Here is a 23,482-nt window from a genome sequence, read left to right as displayed (position 1 = left end):
GTCTAACACAAGCAAGACAGATGTAATAAGTTATATTTGGTAAAAGTACTGAATAGAAAATTGACAATTTTTAAATAATTAAATACCCTACTTAATAAACAAGAAACAACTGTTGCTTTAAATTGCAGGGGTGTGGTTTGAGGGAGAGTGTGGCTTAGGGCAGTTTTCAGCGTAGTAACTTTCAATCTCGCTAGTAGTGTCTGGTAAACTTTTGAACCCCTGATTCATAATGAAGATTTGCACACTGATACTTGTGGTGTTAGTCTAGCAGCATGCTGGCAAGGGACGTGGATTTTGTGTGGGACACTGTAGGTTAAAGCTGACCTTGTAAAATAAACAGCATAATCAGTACTCTCTGACAAACTGCACACTTACAATGCTCCTGCATGTTTTACTTACCAGGTAGGAGTCCTAGATCACACACATCAAGTTACATCAGTAGAATTGTGTGTGTTAGAACTATAGAAACTACTTCCTGTAACATTTTTCTTGTAAATATTAATATGAGAAAAATGTGTTTTCTCTCGAGAAAATTGTCGTTAATTGTTTTGTGAAAAACTCAGTGCAAGAATAAAATATTTGTTCTTCTTCAAGTGCTGGTCCCTATGTGTATTCCACGCATAGGTAGGCATTCACGCCATGCATCTGAGTCTGAAGATTTTAAGAAGCAGTGTCCCTTGGCCTGCACATGCTTAGTAGATTTCCTCATACTCCCAAGCAAGAGTGTGAGAAGCAGTGTGGGTCGACGCCCTCTCAGTTCCTTCTTACTGCTGTATGATTTGAGTCTGAATCCTGTGTCCTCTCTTGCTCCAGCCTTTCAGAAAGCCTATAAATAAGATTGTAAATAGTTATTCTTTAGTTTAGTTCAGTTAGTCTCAGTGTAGTTAGCGTAGTTTGTTTTCCCAGACCAAGTATTCCCTCCTCATGGTCGGGGACCGTGCCCAGATTCCCAGGCTTCAAAAACTGTGTCTCTTGCCCTAGATCCTTCTGTATCAGCAACCAACACCAGCGGTGCCTCTATTGTCTGGGTGAGACATTCGTTGCTTGTTTCCACTGTGAACTTGTGAAGTTTGTGAGCTTCATCTTAGAAAACACTTAGGGCTGGTTCACACTGACCGCGCGATTTGGTGGCAGTCGGCGGGAGTTACGCAAACTACGCAGAGTAGTTTGCGTAACTGACGTCGACTGCTCAGCTTCCCTTCCGCATGCTGTTCACACTGCGCTGAGCCTCCCGTCGACTCAGCGCTACACTACTGGAGGGGGTGGACTTACTCAGTCGACTTCCTGATCAATTGAGCGGGTCTCACTGACCACTCAATCGATCCTGAAAGATCGATCTGGCGGCAGCGATTTTGCCGCCATCAGTGTAAACGTAGCCTTAGTAGAGAAGGCTATGAAGCCCCACTCTGATCCAGACCAGGAAAATTCCTTTGTACATTGGCCTCATCAAACAAGCAGCACCCCTCTGAGCACATGCTTAAGAGTAGAGCCCTTGGTGTCTAAGCCCAAAGACAATCCCTCCAGGGCTTCCCATGAGAGTAAGGGGCACTCTCATGGATGCAAGGACAGATGCCTATCAAGGACTGTCCATAAAAGATATGCTCCTTCTCTGAGCCCATCAAAGTCGAGCAAGCCCTTACACACAGACCCTAAGGAACTGGCAATGAAAAAAAAACCCATGGTGGAGGGTAAGTTGCGCAGGAAGAAGGATGTACCAATTCCATTGGTGATTCTGTATTGAAGCATAAGGACCATCGTCTGCCGGTCCCATCCGTAAGTACAGCTCTGGACTCTGCGGTACCAACACTTCCGCCCAAAGAGAGCACCACAACCAGGGATGCCCTGGTACCGTCAGTGCCGACCATCAGAACTTCCCATACACTAGGATGCACAGAGACCTATATGGCACCGAAGGCTATCTTCTTCCCCTACCTGCATCAGAAGATGATATTGCTTCAATGTCCCAGGGACTCTTACTTACAACAGTCGGGTAGGATTGCCCCAGTACCAACACAGCTCAGTCATTACAACAGGAGCAATTTTTGGATTCAGATGAATCTGATGAGCAGGTCCCTCCTTCATCTCCAAGAGACAACAGGAGATCCAGGACTTATGAATGCTATCCTTATGAACATGACTTCCCTAGAGACCGATTCATTTCCCCATGCCCCTCTTTCTGACCCTATATGGGACTGTGGGATCTCTATATCAGACGTCTGAGACCCACCCAGGAGTCTTTCTACTCCTCCCTCTTGCACCAACAACCAGTTCCATTGGTGTATGAAGAGGAGGAAGATGTTGAACTGGAATTACAGGTACCAATGGTCATCTCCTCTTCCCCAGATGAGGAGGTCTCTCTTTCTTCCCCATCCCCACCAACCATAGGCAACACCAGGATTTACTATGAAAAGTAGCTAGTGATCTCCGGATATCTCTGGAGAAAGTCTAGACCCACACCACCAATCAGTGGACATTCTGCACCCTCAGGGCCCAAGTAAGTTGGCTCTCTCAGTTAACAAGGCCACAGTGGAACCGACGAGATTCATCTGGCACACGCCAGCATCCTGCAATCCATATATAAGAGGGCTCAAAAGCACTATTTCATTCCGGCAAAGGGAGCTGAATTCCTGTTCTCCCACCCTGCTCCCAACTCCCTGGTGGCTTGGATGGCACAGAATTTAGTAGGTCTCAGTACCTAAGGACTGCTCTGTCAGACAAAGGATTCAAGAGACCAAACCTCCTGGGGAAAAAGGTCTTCTCCTATGTAGGCTTGCAATTCTACAGTGCCAATTACCAGGCTCTGCTAGCCTTTAATAACTTTAGTAACTATTCTAGGCTGGTGGCCTTTCAGGACAAACTTTCCTTTGAGGACAGAGCCCAGTTCCTATCCATTCTAGAGGATGACAAGCTGGTAGCGAAAATGGTTCTTCAGGCTGCAGTTGATGCAGCTAATACAGCATCCAGAAGCTTGACCACTGATATGTTAGGAGGAACAATTCGTGGCTGCGGTCAGGAGGTGCAGAATACCACCCAAGACCTTACCTTTCACAAGTCCAGCCTCTTTAACAAGAAGACTGATTACTCTCTCTCCAATCATTAAAGGACTCAAGGTCTGTCCTCCACTCCCTGGGGATCAACATCCCAGCCCCAAGGAGAAAGCGCTAGAGGAAGGCATCCTGCCGCCTCTTCCTCCTCATGAATTCTGCTACCAGCATCCTGCCAAGCCTCCCAGCAAGAGTCAAAAGACTCAAAGGGCTGCTTTTCAGCTCCCTCTACCACCACAATCATGACTACTTCTCAGACCGTGGCTAGGAGCCACTTTTGACGTTTTAGTCGAGACCCTCTCACTATCGCTGGTGCCACCTGCCCCATCTTCTTTCACCTTTTGGAGGCTGTTTCACTCTATTTGCCCACAACTGGGAGCTAATCACGATGGACAGTTGGGTCTTGGAAATTATCCGTCAGGAATACTCCACTGAGTTCATCTCCTTCCCTCTTCATAAACTCCCTTCCCAGCCCCCAGCTTTGGGGAACATTCTTACCAGATAATTCTTCAGCAGGAAGTAGACTTCCTATTATATTGAGGTCAATAGAGTCTCGCCCGCCTAAGTATCCAGGAAGAGGGTTCTATTCTCTGTATTTCCTGCTCCCCAAAAATGACAGATTGAGGAGACCCATCCTGGATCTTCTGCAACTCAACATCTTCGTTCGGAAGTCGAAATTCAGGATGGTCATGCTGGCATCAATAATCCCCCTCTCTTCACGAAGGGATGTGGTTCCGAGCTGTCGAAATGAAGGACACTCATTTCCATGTAGATATTCACCCCTCCTATGGTTTATTGTGGGCTGGGAACACTTCCAATTCCAGGTCCTCCCCTTCAAACTAGCAACAGTATTCAGAGTGTTTACGGTTTTCTCCCTGATGGCAGCCCACATGAGACATCAGGGCCACATAGTCTTTCTGTATGCCAATGACTGGCTCCTGATATGTTGCTCTCGACAGGAGGTCAGGTCAGCTATTCAATAATTCATTCAAAGCCTCTTAGCCCAGGAGGTCTACATGAACAGAGAAAAGTCTGTTTTAGCCTCCACAAGAACAATAAACTTTATTGGGGCAATGTTGGACTCTGTTTGCAGAAGAGCCTTCCTCCTCACAGAAAGGTTTCAGATGATGCGCAACCTAATTTCTTTGGTTTTCTGCAGACTACAGTGAGATGCGCCTATTACTGCTAGATCATATGGCAGCATGTACTTTTTTGACACCCTTTGCCAGGGTTCATCTATGTTGCCTGCAGGCCTGGCTCAATTCAGTTTACTCGCCCAACAAAGACCTCATCAACTCCAGGGTGACTGACCACATCAAGATGATCACCTTCTTTGTTTGCTGGTCAAACCCATGTAAAGTACAAATGGGAGTTCCCTTCGCCATTTCCACTCCCAGTGCCACTACTCTAACAGATATGTCCCTTCTGGGGTGGAGCCCATGGATACCGCTTGTTAAAATCTCCGGATTTGGGTGCATAGTGCACATGTGTACCCATGTGTCGAATACAGATAGGGACTACACATTTCAAAGAACGTCCAGTTATAATAAATAATCTCCATTTCTTTCATTAGCCTTCAAAACATCTTTTTGCTGGTAGCAAGAAAAAATTTTCACCCAGTTCAGGGTTGTTGGTTATCTAAATTCTGTATATCATACAAATACCTATGCACCTAAGCCAAGTAAGATTGATGACTCACAGAAAAATTTGTAATGTACAGTACACAAACTCTCAAAGTGAGATCATTCCTCACCTTGCTGTCCCAATTCATTTAAAAAGGTATGCATTTTTTAATCTTCAGCTGAGTCTTCCAGTGCGTTTGTGTTTGATCTTTGTATTGCAGACAGCATATTCCTGTCGTTGTGGACTGAAAGTCAGGACATGGGGTTTCTCTGTCCTCTTCTGCAGCTGATTCAGTGAATGACCTTGTCCTTAGACAATTCTCTTAACCTTTCTGAGCCTCAGTTTCCCTGTCTGTAAAATGGAAGTAACGTGTACTCAGCTCTGTAAAATGCTTTGAAATCTATGAATAAAAGGGGTTATATATAGCAAGTGGTAAGGCATTTCCTGTACTCTGGTTTGTAAACTCTTTGGGTCAGAGACTGTGAGCGTGTTTGATTGTAGTTTAAGCATGCATGGATATAATTTAAAAGCACTTCTAAGTAATAATTATTTTCTTCTTGTGGCCACTGAGGTGCACCTGTGAATCTTTATTTATCTGCAGTATTGTTCTGTTCTCTGTTTCAAAAAGCGTAAAGTCATAGAGATGCTATCATTCATATTTCAGTGAGCTTTATTTCTCTGGGCTCTTTCCAGTGTCCTGATTGTTTGTTTCCGGAGCATATCAGAACCATGGGAGAAACAGCAGAAATACTGAAATAAAATATGCATAAAAAGGAACCTTTTTTAAAAACCTGTCAATTACAGTTCAAAATATTATTTCCTTTCCCTCAGTGCTTTTGCATCAGAAATCAGTTTCATTTTCCCCTCCTCTGACTGTGCCTGTGAAAACACTTTGGACGGGTTTTTCTTTTTTTGTCAGTTTTACGTGATGTGTCCTCAGCACTACTGTTAAAATGTTGTTGTTTTGTTGAGAGCAAGTGGCACATAATTGGAAAGTTGACCTTTCTGCACCAGTAAATCAGAGCTGCCTTGAAGGTCAGCATGAACAATTCACTGAATGCCTCCTGCTGAGTACATTGCACGTAAAATGACTGCTCCCTTCCTGGGATTAAACCAGCTGGCTTGACTGTGTTCCCTCCAATCTAGACACGCCTGCCCAGTTCCCAAGAAGCACTCACACTTCTAGTAAAACAGCAAGTGTTACATTCCCCTCTTTGCTTTCAGGAGTGCTTATGCAAGGTATATGGCAACTGATAATGTAAGCACATATGTATTGGAAGACCTATTGAAATAAGTGTATTTAGGAAAGAATTTTTTCTTTCTGGGCAAAGTATTTAATGAATGTCTTATACTTATATACAAACAGTATAGGGTCATAAGATTACCCTAGGTATTTATTATTTGTATTGCAGTATTGCTTAAAGGGCCCAGTTGAGATCAGAGCCCTATTGTGTCCCTGCAGAGAACAAGCAGTCAGACACACCCAGGGCAGTTAGGAATACTCAAGACTCTAGGCATTGATCTTATGTAGAGAGTTCTGGCAAGTAGCTGGGTAGCTGCTCTCACTTCCAAACACTGGCACCTGCAGCAAAGCGAGAGTATTCAACTGGGCCATGCAGCTGCTCTGAAAACAGTGTCATTGCAATAGTAAAAGAAACCCACATAGGAGAAGGCTGAGTTGGCCTTTGCTAATGTAATGAGGCATGCAAACTCTTCTGTACCCGGTGATGCTCTGTCTGACTCCTACAGATGAACCAGTTGGAGCTATGTGGAAATGTTACAGGAACCGGTCTCCTGAGGTAAGTTTAAGTTGGTAAAGCCACACTCCGAGGTGACAGCAGGAGTATTCTTAAGTAACACAAGAGCAGGATTGCACTGAAGCCACTGTGCCCTGGCCAAGGCCCATCCTTGTCCCTCCTCCTCTTCCCTCTCTCCCCCTCCAGCCCCCCGACTGACTAGTACCTAGTTCGGTATGGCTCAGGAAGACCTATCACTCTGTCAGGCATTTCTGTACTACCTGCAAAAGCCTTGCTTTCCAGGGGCTGAATAAACGCTGAGTGCTATACCTTTCTGTACCAGTCAGCTTGCACTTTCCATCCCCAAAGATTATCTGTTCACCTAGGAATTGTCAGTTCCAAGTACTGGGCCACAAGAATAAAGAGCAATAGGAAAGCAGCTGGCTTTCAATACTAAAACTGTTAAACTGGAGGAGACCAGGAAGTAAACGCTAATAGGATTTACAGATCTAACGTCCCCTGGCACCTAAAGGAGCCTGACCCTTTTGCTACTAAACATACTGCAGTCGTTACAAATCAATCACACAATGCTAAAAAAGATACATGGCTGCCAGTTGCCTTATTGGACAGCAATGCTCCTCTATCTTATTGGGCTCTCTTTCTGCTTATCTCTTTTTTGTCCTGGGTCTATTCCAGATTCTAAGATAATTTTTAAAATTTTCCTTTGGTAATTTTTAAAAGGCTTTTTGCTTGCCTGCCGGGTTTTTGTAAAATCTGTTTGTCAGATTATGAAGAATTCCTTGAATGTTTTTCAACTTTCCAGATTTTGGATTCTTACTTTCTGAATTCTCTAGAGTTAGACTCTAGGTCTGCATGCTGTACTGTATGTATAAAGGGATCCTTATTGAATGCATAGAAGGCTAGTTGGTACAGCTTGTTGTTGGATTCTTACCTCCACCAGGCTAGCTGGTACAGCTTGCATTTATAAACCATCCTCTGAAACCACATAGCCTAAAAACTGCTGAACTGTGTGTCAGTATCCACACTCTGCGGTCCAGCAGGACTGTTCAAACTGATATCAGTGGGAACAGTTCCAGGTTAGCCTCTGCAGCACAAAAGACCTACTGTGAGCCAGATCTGTATCCAAAATGTATTCACATTATGCAAGTATTTCCTGTTCAAGATGACCATTAATCAAACCAGAGAACTATTTTTACAGCAAAAGCTTTCTATAAAATTCATGGCATAAAGTTACTTCATAAAAACCGTTGTTGATAGTAAAAGATACATAAATAAATTGAGGAACAGGGAATAGAAAGACTGCTTCTGGAAAGTAGAATGGTATTTAATACTACTGTGATCTCATCTTGATATTTTTCAGAGTTACTCTCCTATTTTCCATTAAAAGAAAGCTGCACCCATTTAGCTTTGCTCTGTGATGTGAAAGTACACACAGCAAGAAGCAAAATGGGAACTGGTGGTATGATTTTCAGAGGTGCTAAGCACCTGCAGTGCTAAGGCAGCGTTATCTGTTGGTGCTCAGTTCCTCTGAAAATGAGTTCATGTGTTTCAGTGTGATATGTACATCCAATGACAAGTGTCACAAACATCACTTTACAAGATGTCACTGATTTCCCGTAAATTCAGGAATGTTGGTCCTATATGCTATAGGTTTTAATTTACAAAGGACATAAAGTACTTTCATCTTAAAAATGAGTGTTCATTCTTGATTTATTTAATCTAATATAAAAATATATAATCTTCATTTAAGAGCACAGAATCAGTGTCTACTGGTGACGGGCTATCATCATACTAAGAATAAAATGGCCACTGATCCTTGCACCGAGGCATTGGTTTTCCTGAATAAATAAATAAATAAATGTCAGAGATTACACATGTGAGAAGTGCCGTTAATCAAGTGTGTTCTCATCATGCTGTGCAAATCAGGCACGGTTTTCCTTTAAATCTTCCTTCATGCTGTGTTTACATTCTTTGGGTAGCCGACTGGAGATTCCTTGTTGATTAGCACAGTGGTTCTCGAACTTTTTAAGTTAAGCCTCCCCCTCCACCTCTCTCCCCCTCCCCCTCCCCCGGATTTTTGTCTAACAATCACACCACTCTTTCCCCGGAATCACGCCCCTCTTTCCCCCTTCTGAAAGGGAGGGGGGCCTTTCAGAAAAAAACGGGGGCACTTCCCATGCTGTAGGCCCTGTTTTTTTTCCTCAAAAGGGGGGGTTTGGAGGAAGGGGGGCACGATTGTTAGGGGGGTGCTTCCCGCACTGTAGGCCCTAACAATTGTGCTCCCTCTTCCCCTGAACTGCCCCTCTTTCAGAAAAGAAACAGGGCCTATAGTGTGGGAAGGGGAGAGCGCGGCAGCAGGGAGCAGTGAGCAGGAAGCGGGGGCAGCAGTAGCGCGGGGAGCATACCCAGCAATGGCAGGGGGCCGCTACTGCTTCCATCTCCAGGGAGCGTGGAGCTGGACCAGCTCTGTCCCCTGCTTCGTGCTCCTCCATGATCCATCTCGTGGCCCCCCCCCCTCCCCCCCCGGAAATCACCCCCACTTTGAGAGCCACTGGATTAACACAACTCTCGTAATGCCAGCTAGCCATGTATTTCCTTGTATTTATTGACTGAACTCTGCAATTCTGGTTTTAAAAACTTCCCTCTAGCTTTTCCTTTTTCCAAGATGGCCACTCTGCTACTCCTAATCTGTCCTCACCTCCCTTCTAAGACCCTCTGCAGGATCATATGCTTGTAAATGTTGCGGTGGGTCTCCGCTACAGGGGAACATATAGTGATGAGAACCTATAACTGTCATCCACACTAACCAGAGCTGCATGCATGTGAAAGAGGAGAGATTGGATCATACAGAATAGTAAAGAGAAGGTGTTGAGAAGGGTAACTCTAGCCTATTCACTTTCCCAGCTGCTGAATTTGCCTAGTAAGTTTTCTTTTTCTTGAAATTGATTACCCCAGATTTAATCTGGGGATCCCATAGAGCAGAGGGGTTGGGTTGCTAGTCCCTCTGAGGGAGAATGAACTGCACACACAGAAGTAAATAGCCTTTTGGCTACCAGCCACACAACTCTTCAAACAAGTACTTAAGGCTCCGAGTTGTAGAAATAATACTGCTGGTTTCTCGGGTCTTGTTTTTGAAATATGTAGTGGAAATCTGTGTCTGTTACGCTAGGGTTTGCATATTTTCATACCTGGCTGGGAAGACTAGCCAGAAAGCCAGGCATAGTGGGTGATACATATCCCAGGAATAGCCTTCAGTGGTGTTTGCCACCATAAGCAGCAACATTAGAGAGGCATCTTTCTCCTTTTGAAAATGGTTTTTAATCCATCCCACCAGAAATCTCATGCCCCCTTTTATTTTCTAATCATGGAATTCCATCCCTTCCTCTAATCCCCTGCAAAATTCAATTTAAAGGGATCCATTCCCCATCATACAACTCTACCCCCAGAGCTGTCCTGATCATGGTGATAGAACTATCACCACCAACCCACACCTCAAATAAAAAAGCATTCTGGTTTCTGTAATTCACTTTGCATGATTTTTTATACCATATTTCTGAACAAAACAATCTTCTCTCTTAATGAACTTGGATAAAGAGGTTTAAAAACAAAGCCCTTATGTATGCCTCAAACACACATTCTCTATTATAGTCTCTCATCATAAAGGGACATTCCAGTTCTAATGATTTTGAATGTAATAGATTTCCTTGCATTAAGTGAACTTTGGATGTAGCCCACCCTCAATTAAAAATCCAAACATTATTTTGTTTTGCTTTGGGCAAAAGAAGGAGGGGGGAGCGTTTAAAATACAGGAGACAGGCAAATAGCTTTTCTAAACAAACAGACTAATTACTCTCATAAATGTAGGGCACTCATAATTTAACAGCAATAGTGTATATACTTGATAAGTCTCATAAACAGGGCGGGCTGGTCAAGGTTATGGTTGTCTCCAATAAAAGGGCTGGACTCAACAAGGCCCTCAATTGTTTGGTTGTGTATTTTGGGAGCCTCCGCCAAGTTTACATTCTAGCTGACGTTTCGCTCCTTGTGTTTATAGCAGCACAAAGGAGCTGGCTCTGGGAATTTCTCAAGAGGAAGTCATAGTGGCAGGCGTAGTTACGGAGAGACAAAAAGCAAAAGGTACAAACAAACTGGCTTATGGAAGGGCAAATGTGGGTGTTGCTATTATGTGTAATGTCTGATCTTCTGTGAGTGTTCATGCTTAAAGGTCCTCCCTAAAATTACATATAATAAATAACATTTATAATTAGTATGTGTCTTTTTTTAGTATAAATTAGTGTTCTCTCTGCTCAGAGATGACCTCTTGCCAGAGAGGTGTAATTTAGTGGTCTGGACACAGGGCTAAGAGCTTGAAACTCTTGACACTGTCTCCGTGGTTCAGGACTGGTTAATTCATGTATCTGCATTGTTTTTTTCATCTGTAATATAGAGATTCAGCCACCTTCTTCACAAGGGTATTGAGAGAATTCATTAGTGAATGTTTGGAAAGCCTTTTGAAGATGAATAGTGTTAACGGTTATTGACCAATTAGCAGAGTCCTCCGTGTAGTCCTCCTGGGCTTGCTGTCTAAACATCACATAAATTACTGCAGCTGAGACTCCAAGCAAGCACATACAGAGCATCGCTACCAGCTGTGTGAATAAGGGAGCTTTACCCTGATTACGGTCAGAGGTCCTGTGGCTCAGCTAGAAGTTGTTCTTTACGTAGCTTGGATTTAGTTTAACAAGGTATATGTAGTTTGGTATCCAGTAGAAGTTTTCCTGTTGAACTGCATATCATCTCCGATTATTGTACCGTATCATAGTAAACTGCCTTAATTCTGTATTGCACGAGTGAGCAAAGCAGTGTTGAGGAGTGCTGCAATGAAAACTATACAAATGCTTCTTCATCGTAAATATGTCTAAGGCTTGCTAGAAAAATGTGGGCTAGTTTAGTCTGTGATGGTTTTTAGCATAATGGATTTAACATTAACTGAGTTTAAAAATGGCCCGACTCCAGGAAATGTGCCTCTGACTCAGAATGAGTTTTGAAGGCCTCTACAAGTCAGTCTATTGCCACATGAAAATTGTTGCTCAGGGCTGGTCTGCCCTACACAAGTAGGTCAACGTAAGGCAGCTTACATCGACCTAATTATGTCAGTGTCTACACTACAGCCTTCCTCCCGCCGATGTAAGTGCCCTACTACACTGACATAATAACTCCACCTCCATGAGGGGCATAAGGTTTATGTCGAAGTAGTTAGGGTGACACAGTGTCTATGTAGGCACTGCATTACTTATACTGGCTGTTGGCAGTCTTGTCAATTTCATCAGAAAGCCAGGCAGCTAGAGCCCAGCTGCCCCCCTTCCTCTGGAGAGCAGGGCAGCTGGACCCTGCTCCTGTCTGGGAGCTGAGATGAGAAGCCCATGTGCCTTCCCCCTGGCTCCCAGCTGGGAACATTGTCTGTCTTGTCCATGCTGGAGCCATGAAATTGACCAGGGCTTCTGGTGGGGAGCAGGTGAGAGGGGGTGAGAAGCTGGGGCAACTGGACCCCACTTTCCAGGGGCAAGAAGCCCCAGGCAGCTTCCGCACCACTTCCAGCAAGGAATGGGGAGGTGAGGCTCTCAGCTCCCCACACTGCCCCCTGTTAGGTTCATGGAAGAACTCCGGGTGACGATGCACTCCACCGATCCAAGGAAGAGAGTATGGACATCAGCCACCGCAATAATTAGTGCAGTGGCTATAAGTCGACCTAATGTAAGTCGACTTATGTTTCTATTGTAGACACTCTCAGAAACATTTTAGATAACTTTACAATGAAACAGTGAATGGTTTAGCTGATTTGCGGAAATGTTATGTGTATTTTATACAGCAGGGGTGCCATTACAGATTTCAGTGGGGGTGGGGCAACTTTCAGGGTGAGTCTGGGGCCACTTAGGTCCCTGGAAGCTCTTGGATTTTTTGATAAAATATAAAAATATAAAAATCAGTGTATTTGGGGAACGTTTGTTGTGGTTATTTCCTGTATATTCAATAACAATTCATATAGGTTGACTAGAATCAAATTACCAGCACAAAGCAAATAGGTAAGTTTTAAAGCTAAAATTAACATGTGGTGTGAAACGTGGGGTGGCCACCCTACCTAAATGGTGCCCCTGCCTCCCAGACACTTGAAATTATTTTTTAAAACCCTATTTTGGATTCTTTTTATTTGCCTTCTGGGCTAGAAACATTGTTATAAATGAAAGCTGAGATTTTCATGCATTCATATGACTCCCGGCACTGGGACTTTAGGAAAAACACCAAACGTCTGGAGACGTTACGATAATATTCTAAGAGCTGACAATGCTGCTGAGTCATTTTTGGCTGTCTCTAATCACAGTAGTGTGTCTATGTACGTATTCCACCAACCTGTGTAGTATCTGGGCAATTGCAGGTACTCAACATTGCAGAATATCGGGCCCCGAATGCAGGAGTTTTAGACCTCAGTATTGGCCTTGGTAGAACTGTGTGTTCTCCACAGGTATGTCTACACTGCAATGTAAACCCAGGATTAGTAGAACTCAAGTTAGCAGACCCTGGGTTTGTTAATCTAGGGCTTGAGCGTCTACACTAATTTCTAACTGAAATTGTTGAACCCTGGGGCTCCAGCATCTACACTGTATTATGCAGGCCCAACTCCAACCACCCATATCCCACACTTCCCAGCTTGATTCAGGTTTGGACCCTCCACCCCATGGGTTTCTGGGACCCTGGATCCAAGTCCCAGGTTAATGCAGTTTGTGTGTTGATGAAAGGGGGTTAGGCTTGAGCCTGAGTTTGAACCCTGGGCTTAGACATACCCTGTCTGTCCTCATTTGGGATGCAAATTCATAGTGGGATGTGCTCACTTTTTCTGAGCAAAGGCTTTTGTCAGTTGCTGTATTGTGCTCATCTGATGTGAGTTCATCTTGAAATCCTGTGTCAGAGTTCCATATTGACACTCTTTGTGGGCCATATCAGTAAAGGTTTTCCTTGGGTATCAATAGTTGTATTATACTTCCTCTTTGCTATATTTTAGGGATGCGAGCAAGTGAGTAAGTGCCAGATCACCGTGACCATGCTTGCTTAGACTTGCCTGCCTTGGTTCTAGTGCTAGGAATGATTTTATGATACCTAGGTGGTGTGCAGAGGCACACATGCACCCCCAAATGTGTGTACATACTACCCAGGATACTAAAATCAGTGCTAGTGACACAAGGATCTTTGTCCCTCTGTCTTCTCAAAATATGATGGATTTTAATATAACCAACCAATCTAAAAACTTTTAAAGCCTTAAATAATCTTTTATAAGACCTGATTCTTCCACCTTGACTCTGAAGGTCTTTCAGCGCTGCAATCAGGAGATGGGATTTCAGTACATGTAGAGATTGCTGAGCTAGCTTTGTTTTAGCTAGATCAAAGCTAGCTCAGTTAATAAGAGCAGCAAAGCCATGACAACATGGGTATCATCTGCTCAAGTATGGACCCAAGGTCCTGGGTGGATGGGGCTAGTTCCACTTATGAGCTCTGGTTTGCTGAGGCAGAGTTCACCTCCTGGCTACTTCTGAACATAGTGGATTCATTTAAATCAAAGTGATCTAAATCACCAATTTTAATAATAATTTAAATCAGCAAGCAGGAAACCTTGATTTAAATAATCGACTTTAATTGTGTTTTGCATTTGTACTTTTTAGTTTTTTTCCTAAAGAAAAGTTGATTCTCATTGGTTGGAAACCACTAAAACCTGTTGATTTGTAACTAAATACAACCACTACAGCAAATTTGGTGGTTCTTTTTGCTAACCAGGAGGATACACCGTTTCTATACACATTTGTTTAAGTACTTGTTAGCTTACTTATTATTTCATTAGCTTACTTATTCAGATTTATAGTTTTTCCTTTTTTTATTTTAGAAAATGGTGAATGATGCATTTCTTATTTACTAGATTATTCTTCTTTTTTAACATTTGATTTGTTTCAAGCTCTATTTGGATGGAAATTCAAATTCAATTAAATGCACAAAAAAGCATTTTTAATATTTACTGTGCTGAAAACATAAAGAAAAATATATAAAAGTTTATCAAAACATATTTTACATTTAAAACTCACTGATTTATTAAACAAAGTATTATCTGTAGTTAGTGAATTGAATTGATGATTTCTGGTCATCATGTCCTTCAAGATTTTAGAGTTAGTAGATCTCATCCTCTCACACCTTGTTTTTAGTCACAAATTGGACAGAGAAAAACAAGCTTTTCTGCTTTTTCAACTCCTGTTTGGCATCTTAACGTTGAATGACCTAGTCATTGACCTGAACTAGACTGAAAATGTAATGCCACTATAAAAATCCATGGTACGCCTACCTTGAATAATGTGTGCCGTTCTGGTCACCCCAATCTCAGAAAAGATATATTAGAATTGGATAAGTTACAGAGAAGGGCAACAAAAAAGAGTATGGAACAGATTCCAGATGAGGAGAGATTAAAAAGACTGGGACTTTCAGCTTGGAAAAGAGATGACTAAGGGGGCAATATGATAGAGGTCTATGAAATCATGAATGATGTGGAGAAAGTGAATGAGGAAGTGTTATTTACTCCTTCACGTGACACAAGAGCAAGGAGTCACCCAATGAAATTAATAGGCAGCAGGTTTAAAACAAACAAAAGGAAGTACTACTTCACACAATGCTCAGTCAACGTGTAGAACTCTTTGCCAGGGAATGTTGTGAAGGCCAAAAGTATAACAGGGTTCAAGAAAGAATTAGAAAAGGTCACGGAGCATAGGTCCATCAATGGCTATTAGCCAAGATGGTCAGGGACACAGTGCCATACTCCGTGGGTATCTCTAAACTTCCAACTGCCAGAAGCTGGAAGTAGACAACAGGGGATCCATCACTCAATGATTGCCTGTTCTGTTCATTCTATCTCAAGCACCTGGCATTGGCCACTGTCTGAAGATACGATACGGAGCTAGATGGACCATTGGTTTGACTCAGTATGGCCGTTCTTATGTTATGTTCTTAACTGAAATTAAGAAAAATTCTCTCTGCTCCTGCAGAAGCAGCTACTGGTCTCAATACTAGTTTAGTACTTCTGCAAGCTCTGGTTTCAGGTGCTTAGTCAGTGAGTTCCACCAGTTCAGGGTTCTGATTTACTTTAAAATTTGGCAGCAAATACATACTGCTTAATATCATTTTTTGTTTTTAATTTAAATGATTTTAGTAGATTATAGTAAGTTAGGTCTCAGGATAGGTTGTCAATTTCAAATTTATTTTTAAATGTTTTATTAAGAAACCTGTATTTAACTTAAATTTAAAAAATTTATTTTTTTTAATCATACATTTTATCCATCCTGTCTCCCGAAGTATTTTCTTATCATATGCTTTTCAGATGGTTTCTAGCTGGCAATAAACCAGATCATTTGGGAATACAAGCTTACGTTCTTTAAAAGGTAGTGAGGCAATAGAGACAACTGTAGAAATAAACAGAGGGGAATGCAATATTAAAGCCTGGATTATTTTATTCTATAACTACAAAAACTTGGCAAGGCTAACTACCTACAAATAGCCATTTTCCGTAAGGGGGAAATATTATTCAATAAGTGAAAAAGCCATTCCACCTACATAAAACTCAAATAATCTGGGTCTATGCAGGTGCTTATCCTACTCATCCCTCCCATTAGTCTTCTGCACCAGCCTATGCAAGGCCAGCATGGCAGGAATAATCTATACTGGTATGAACACGTTAATACTGGTATAACTGTGTCCATACAAAGGTGTAGTACCACTTTAATGCTCTTTCTTTTGACATCTCATTTCCCAGCTTCCAGCTCATTGACAAGTATTCTCTTATACCGTACTATAATGTGAACAGGTAAAGGTTCACAATAAACATCAATCTCTTCTCACACTAAAGTCCATGGAGTTGAATTATCTTAAAATTAGAAAACCCCTGAATTACACGAGTGTGAGATCAGAATCAGGCCCAAGAAATTCAAAACCATGGAGTTGCAAGGTCCTCTGTAGCACGTAAGCTTCCATGCATTGTCTCACCAACAGAGGAAGGGTGATGCTTTAGTCTGTTCCGTTACTCTTTCCTTGATTTTTGCTGAGACTGTCAATTGGCATTCCAATTAACGATGGTGGTTTGTGATGCAGATACTTATTCACATAGGTTAAGGAACAGTCAGGAGGTAGAAAATGAAAGCTGTTACTCTCAAATTAGATGGGATTCTAAACAGTGAAAAACTCCACATTTCTTTATCAAGCCCATCTCTCCCCCACCTTCCCAATTGCCCAGTTCCCTTCAGGTGCAATAATAATTTCCTAAATGGTGCATAATATACAAAAAGGTATTGTCACCAACTGGCATTTGGACTGGATGTCATGTAAATTGAATTAAAGGTAAAGTAACAAATAAATGCAACTGAAGCCACTTCTAATAATATAACAGTAGTTTAATGGACCAGATTTAGCAGCCTCTCTTCATTCCTTAACAGAGGTTCATTTGCTGATGCTTTTTCTGCATTGTTACTGTACATGCTACATGCTTCCAGGGGACTTGGTCCATGCTATAAATAGACACAAACCTGGCATTTGTGGAATTTAATGCAGTAGTGTAAAATGAGAGGAATACTTTACAGGCAATTATCAATAATGTTAGCAAAACATGACTCTTGCCATTAATAAAATAGAGCAATGAGACTGTACCAACACGGTAAAAATTGCAGACTTAACATAGACTGAAAAGTTTTGATCCTACTGGATGCTGAGTGCACTCAACTCCCATTAGTCAATGGCAGTGAAAGTTGCTCCGTACCTTTCAGGAAGCACTTAGCATCCTGTTGGATTGGACTTTGGACTTGTAAATCAGTGGTTTGGAAAATGTGAAGTCACTGTGGGTCTCTGAAGTATTTCCTAATATAGGCTATTTTTAATTTTTAATTTATTTTACTTTATGGTCACATGGTGCTGGCTCTCCTCCTGGTTTCCAAATACATTAAAACCTGCTAAAAATAGACAAAATATTTTCTTATATTACTTTTCTCTGTAAGCAATCGCTTTAGTTGTTATGTCATTGTGACTTGGAGCGGAGGTGGATTGTGCAATTGTGAATGAGAAAGGAGGGGTACACATCACACTAGTGGTCCACACAAAGAAAGTTTGAGAGTTCCTGTACTAGGCCCCTATCTCTTCCACTTTTGAGTCCCTCTTTAAAACCCATTTTTCCCATGCTTTGTATAGTGAACCTTGTTGAATTGTATAGAAAGTCCCTTTTGTTATAACCCTTGCCTGACCTCGATCTATGATTGAGGTCACCAAAGAGTCAAGAGCTCTGGTTCTTGTATAACTGGAAAGCTCCAGCATTGGCTTGAGTCTGGCTCTAGGACCCTGTGAGATGGGAGGGTCCCTCAACTTGGACTCCAGTCCAAACCCGGAAGTCTACACAGCAATGAAATGGCCCCACAGCCAAAGCCCGGGGAGCCTGAGTCTGCTGGCACAGGCCAGTGGCAGGTGTCTAGATGCTACATAGACATACTCTAAATGCACACATGGTATCAAATTTAGGTAGTTTTTGTTCTCTACATGACCTAGTTTCCAGGGTTTCACAAACTGAAATTAGTCTCACTGAGGAGGGTCCAATTTGTTTACAACAGACACAAGTTAGCCCAGTGTAATTTAACCTGAAATGTGAAATTTGGATTTGTCCCTGCCCACGTGTTTAAAATAAAGCATCCTATCAAATATATATATATATATATATATATATAAATAAAAATAAGGAAAATCTCTGCTATTTCTATATGAAGAGGGAAGAACAATGCAACAGAATCTGTCACTCAGAAGTTTCTGTGAACTAGTTCAGAATTGGTCAAACTTACAACCATTCAATAAATGATCTCCCAGCCATATTTATATCATTGTTATTTATACAAGACTTATCAAGGTGTTCAGCACACTCCATCCAAAGTGGGGGAGGAAAATTAGGTAAGATTCACACAAGTGCAGGGGTTATCTTGCCCCATTTAACTTGAGTCTTTGAGTGTGTGAGACCTTGTGTGGGCTTGTGCTCTGGCATGAATTTCACCTATTCTAGAGGGGGAATCATTTTAAATTTCTCAAATATGATCTGATTACAGAGGTTATGGAAGTCCATTCTGAAATGGACTCTACTGATCTCAGGAAGCTATAACCAATGTGTCATGTTCTAGCCTAAAATAAGTATTTCTGCAAACTAGATGGAAAAACAATGGACCAGATTCTTGAGCAGGTGTAAACTGGAATAGCTCCATTGGTGAAGAATCAGGCTCACAGTATCAGCGTTCCTTTGGGTACATAGTTTAATTAGCTTATCCATGCCCCTTGCTTTTCCTACATCTTACCTTTATGTGCCAACATTTTTCAATGAAGAGTTACATTTTAAAAATAATAATAATAAAACGTTGTGTGTATTGTATAGTCTGACAGAAAATCTAGGCTGGCAGCAAAATAGTAATCTCTTGTTGATGATAGAGCATGGGAAAGATTTCTCAGATCATCTTGTCTAAACAGCAACATAAAGCAGGATTTTCCTCCTAGACTGTTCCTTATTTGTTTTATCAAGCTGCCTGCTAAACAGCTCTAAACACCCAACCACAATTCCCTCGTTAGGCAGATTGTGCTTTTGCCTAGTTGCCCGTACTGCTGATAATTTTAAGACGTAATTTTTAGTTTGAAACTTGTTGCTGCTTGTTATCTCCATTTTCAAGCATTGTAAATAATCCCTCCCTCACCTCATATCTACACATATTTGAGGCAATAATGTGAGTTAGCACAGTCCTTTTTAATCTCCTTTCCTTCAAGCTGCACGTGCTAAGTTTCCTTAACCTTTCAACTTGGTTCATGTTCCCTAATCTTTTTATCAGTCCTTTATCCTCCCTCTCTGGATTGTCTCAAATTCATCTACAGTGTATCCTTTTCTGCAAGTTTCCCAAGAGAATAGATTGCATGGCTCACTGGCTGCAGAGCCTTTCACCTCAAGGTCACTGGTTTAAATCTAGAGCAGTGTTTCTCAATTGGTGTTCTGCGGAACCCTGGAGTTTCGTGGGAACACTGTTAGGGTTCCGCGAGCAGCTGTTCTCCGTGCCGCCGATCAGCTGTTTTCCGCGCCACTGAGAGCAGCTGTTCTCCGCGCCGCTGAAAAAGGGAAGATGTCCCGGATTTTTCGGCAGAGGGTATCGAGTGTAAGTGTAATTTAATTGAGAAACGCTGACCTAGTTGTTTGTATATAATTTGCTTATTTTGACATTTTTTTTGGCCCCATATATAAAAATACTGTTAAGAGTTTGGGGGGTTCCGCAATTATTTATCGAGTTCAAAAGGGTTCCATGGCCAAATTTAATTGAGAAACACTGAACTAGAGCAAGTGAATGCTGACCAAAAGCCAGTACCATCTGAAGACTGTTCAATGGCCTCTGTGAAAAGTTTTGATGATCATTAGGTGCTCAAATACTATAGCAATGAGAATTGTATAAGAAACTTGATGGATGGACAGACAGGAATTAGATTGAAATTTCCAGTAGACTAGTTGCCACCAATAAAATGCCACAATTGCCAGTCACAGCAGAGAAACCAAGGCCCAAGCAGTAGCCAAAAGAACAGAGACTTGAACCACCCTTTTACCCCAGTAAGTGTCCCATCCAGAACAGAGCTGCACCATGTTGCCAGGGCTGTGTGGGGAAACTTGTACTACTGCTGACTGTGTTGAGCCCATTCTGTGAAGTAATCATCCAGGTTGTCACCCAGGCACCTTTCACAAACCTTAATTTTTGGGGGTTCTACATTTTCAAATGCACAATCCTACAAGGTACTGAACAGCTGCTGAGGGCGTGCAGAGTTAACTGGAATTGTCTACACTGTTAAATAACACTTGAGCTGCTGTGTCCTCACTGGACTTGCACTCACTCTTGTGTGGCATTAAGACTTACAAGGGCACATCCCATAATTCTTTGCACTGCAGTAACCTGAAATGCTCTATGAATTTACACTGAATTGTGAGAGAACCTGTTTGGCCACATGGGAGGAATTATGGGAAGACATTTGAGGATTAACAGCACTCAAATGGCACTAGCCTGCATCCACACTGCAGAGTTGTTTTGTTAACAACTTGGTTGTGCTCACTCAAGTTGTTAATCTATTCCCCCTCCTCTGTGGACAGGCCGCAAGTTAGGGGCAACACTCAAGTTTTAACTTGAGTTAACTTTGCGGTGAAGATGAATCTTGTAATACAGCACTAAGAGCCTTCACTGCGGTCAATGGGAACTGAATGCAAATTATCTCTGCAGCTGCTTACACCTTTTACGATCAGGCCTCAGGTGCTCAGGAGTTTAGTGCAGTAGTTCCAAATGCTGTCATACCCATGCTGTTCAAAGAGGGTAATTACTTTGTTTTTCATTTCCAGCTGGCTGGGGACATTGGTGAGTGAAGTTATTCTATATGGAGGATCTGTTAACATAAGAACGGTTATACCAAGCCAGACCAATGGTCCATCTAGTCCAGTATCTTGTCTTCCAACAATGGCCAATGCCAGGTGATTCAGAGGGAATGAATAGACCAGGCAATCACCAAGTGATCCATCCTGTCGACCATTCCCAACCTCTGGCAAACAGCAATCCCTGCCTATCCTGGCTAATAACCCTTGATGGACCTATCCTCCATGAACTTATCTAGTTCTTTTTTGAACCCCATTATAGCCTTGGCCTTCACAACATCCCCTGGCAAGAAATGGAAGAAATACTTCCTTTTGTTTGTTTTAAACCTGCTGCATAATAATTTCGTTTGGTGACCCCTAGTTCTTATGATATCAGGAGTAAATAACACCTCCTTATTTACTTTCTCTACACCTGTCATGATTTTATAGACCTCTATCATATTCCCCCTTAGTCATCTCTTTTCCAAGCTGTAACATCCCAGTTTTATTAATTTCTCCTCTTACAGAAGCTTTTCCATACCCCTAATTATTTTAGTTGTACTTTTCTGTATCTTTTCCAATTCCAATATATCTTTTTTGAGATGGGATGACCAGATCTGCACACAGTATTCAAGTTGTGGGTCTACCGTGAATTCATAAAGAGGCAGTATGATATTTTCTGTCTTATTCTCTATTCCTTTCCTAATGATTCCCAACATTCTGTTGGCTTTTCTGACTGGTTCTGCACATTGAGTGGATGTTTACAGAGAACTATCCACAATGAGTCCAAGATCTCCTTCTTGAGGCGTAACTGCTAATATAGAGATCATCATTTCATATGGGTAGCTGGGATTATGTTTTCCAATGTGCATTAATTTGCATTTATCAACACTGAATTTCATCTGCCATTTTGTTTCCCATTCATCCAATTTTGTGAGATCTTTGTAATTCTTTGCAGTCTACTTTGGAGTTAATTATCTTGAGTAATTTTGTATCACCTTCAAATTTTGCCTCTTCACTGTTTACCCCTTTTCCAGATCATTGATGAATATTGAACAGCACTGGTCCCACTAAAGACCCCTGGGGGACACCACTGTTTCCCTCTCTCCATTCTGAAAACTGACCATTTATTCCTACCCTTTGTTTCCTATCTTTTAACTAGTTACTGATCCGGGAGAGGACCTTCCCACTTATCCCATGGCAGTTTATTTTGCTTAAGAGCCTTTGGTGAGGGAGCTTTGTCAAAGGCTTTCTGAAAATCTAAGTACACTATATCCACTGGATCACCCTTGTCCACATGCTTGTTGACCCCCTCAATGAATTCTAGTAAATTGGTGAGACGTGACTTCTTTTTACAAAAGCCATATTGACCGTTCCCCAACAAATCATATTCCTCTATGTGTCTGATAATTCTGTTCTTTACTATAGTTTCAACCAATTTGCCTGGTACTGATGTTAGCTTATCTGCCTGTAATTGCCAGTATCACCTCTGGAGCCTTTAAAACATTTTTTTTGTCATCTTAGCTATCCTTCAGTCATCTGATACAGAAGCTGTTTTAAATGATAGGTTACATTCCACAGTTAGTAGTTCTGCAATTTCACATTTGAGTTTCTTCAGAACTCTTGGGTGGATACCATCTGGCACTGGTGACTTATTACTGTTTATCAAGTTGTTCCAAAACCTCCTCTAATGACACCTCAATCTAGGACAGTTCCTCAGATTTGTCACCTAAAAAGAATGGCTCAGGTTTGGGAATCTCCCTCACATCCTCAGCTGTGAAGACCGATGCAAAGAATTCATTTAGTTTCTCTGCAATAACCTTATCTTCCTTGCGTACTCCTTTAGCATCTGAATCGTCCAGTGGCCCCACTGGTTGTTCCAGTATGTCCTAGCTCACTCAGATGTATTTGTCTCTTAATTTCATTTTTTATATACAAACTGCACAATGATGGGTCTAAAAATGAAAAAGAAAATGAAGGGAACTTAATGCTTTGAAAAAGGGCTGGATTGACAGCTATGGAGATGGAAGAGTTCATTTGATTCCCCCTGCAAAAAAGGTGTAGGTGCAAGTTTCCTCACACAGTCCCAGCAGCATGCCACATTTACAGTAGTCCAGTTTCTGTATCCATGCTTCTCTGCTGACACTGCCAAAAATACCAGTTAGTACTAGTGGTGGTGGTGGTGGTGGTTTTTGAGAGATGAATACATGTTCATCAGGAAGTAGATGGAAACCCCCAAAATAATTTCCTGCAAATCATAAAAGATACTGCTATTGTAATAAGCAAAAGGATTGGATCACCACTAATTTGTACCATAAATATTGAAAGGAGAGAGAGGCATTGTTTTATTTTTGTCTGATTTTATTGGCTTAGTTTTAGTTGGTGTTAAGGGCTTGATGTACAATGTCTGTGTCAACATTTATTCCTAAAACACCTTAAACTTAGCTTTTTCTGTGATGCAGCACTTGCTGATTCTGTTTCCTGTCTTATCTCATGAATTCCCTGTGTACAGTTAGTCCTCATGGATCTCTGCCAATCCAGGATATTTACATACCGCAGCTAAGGTGGAGTAAACAAGTAGTATTTGCCTGCTT

The 23,482-nt window shown here is 41.8% G+C and overlaps 1 protein-coding gene across 3 annotated transcripts in view; it reads left to right on the top strand.

Moving 5' to 3' along the window:
• FBXL7 (F-box and leucine rich repeat protein 7) overlaps positions 1-23,482 on the top strand; it is a 302,902-nt gene that overhangs the window by 259,317 nt on the left and 20,103 nt on the right. Inside the window, exon 2 of one of the 3 annotated variants that reach the window (XM_067569875.1) lies at positions 10,479-10,561. The exons of the other annotated variants lie outside the window; for them this stretch is intronic. The gene's annotated coding sequence lies outside the window, so the exon portion shown is untranslated. The remainder of the gene's footprint in view (positions 1-10,478; positions 10,562-23,482) is intronic. 3 annotated transcript variants of the gene reach the window in all.

The sequence above is a fragment of the Emydura macquarii genome, unplaced genomic scaffold, assembly GCF_026122565.2.
Source record: "Emydura macquarii macquarii isolate MOO-44397 ecotype Brisbane River unplaced genomic scaffold, CSIRO-AGI_Emac_v2 contig_320, whole genome shotgun sequence".
NCBI lineage: Eukaryota > Metazoa > Chordata > Testudines > Chelidae > Emydura > Emydura macquarii.
The sequence above is the reverse complement of the archived record's forward strand: the minus strand, read 5'-3'. Positions and strand labels throughout refer to the sequence as shown.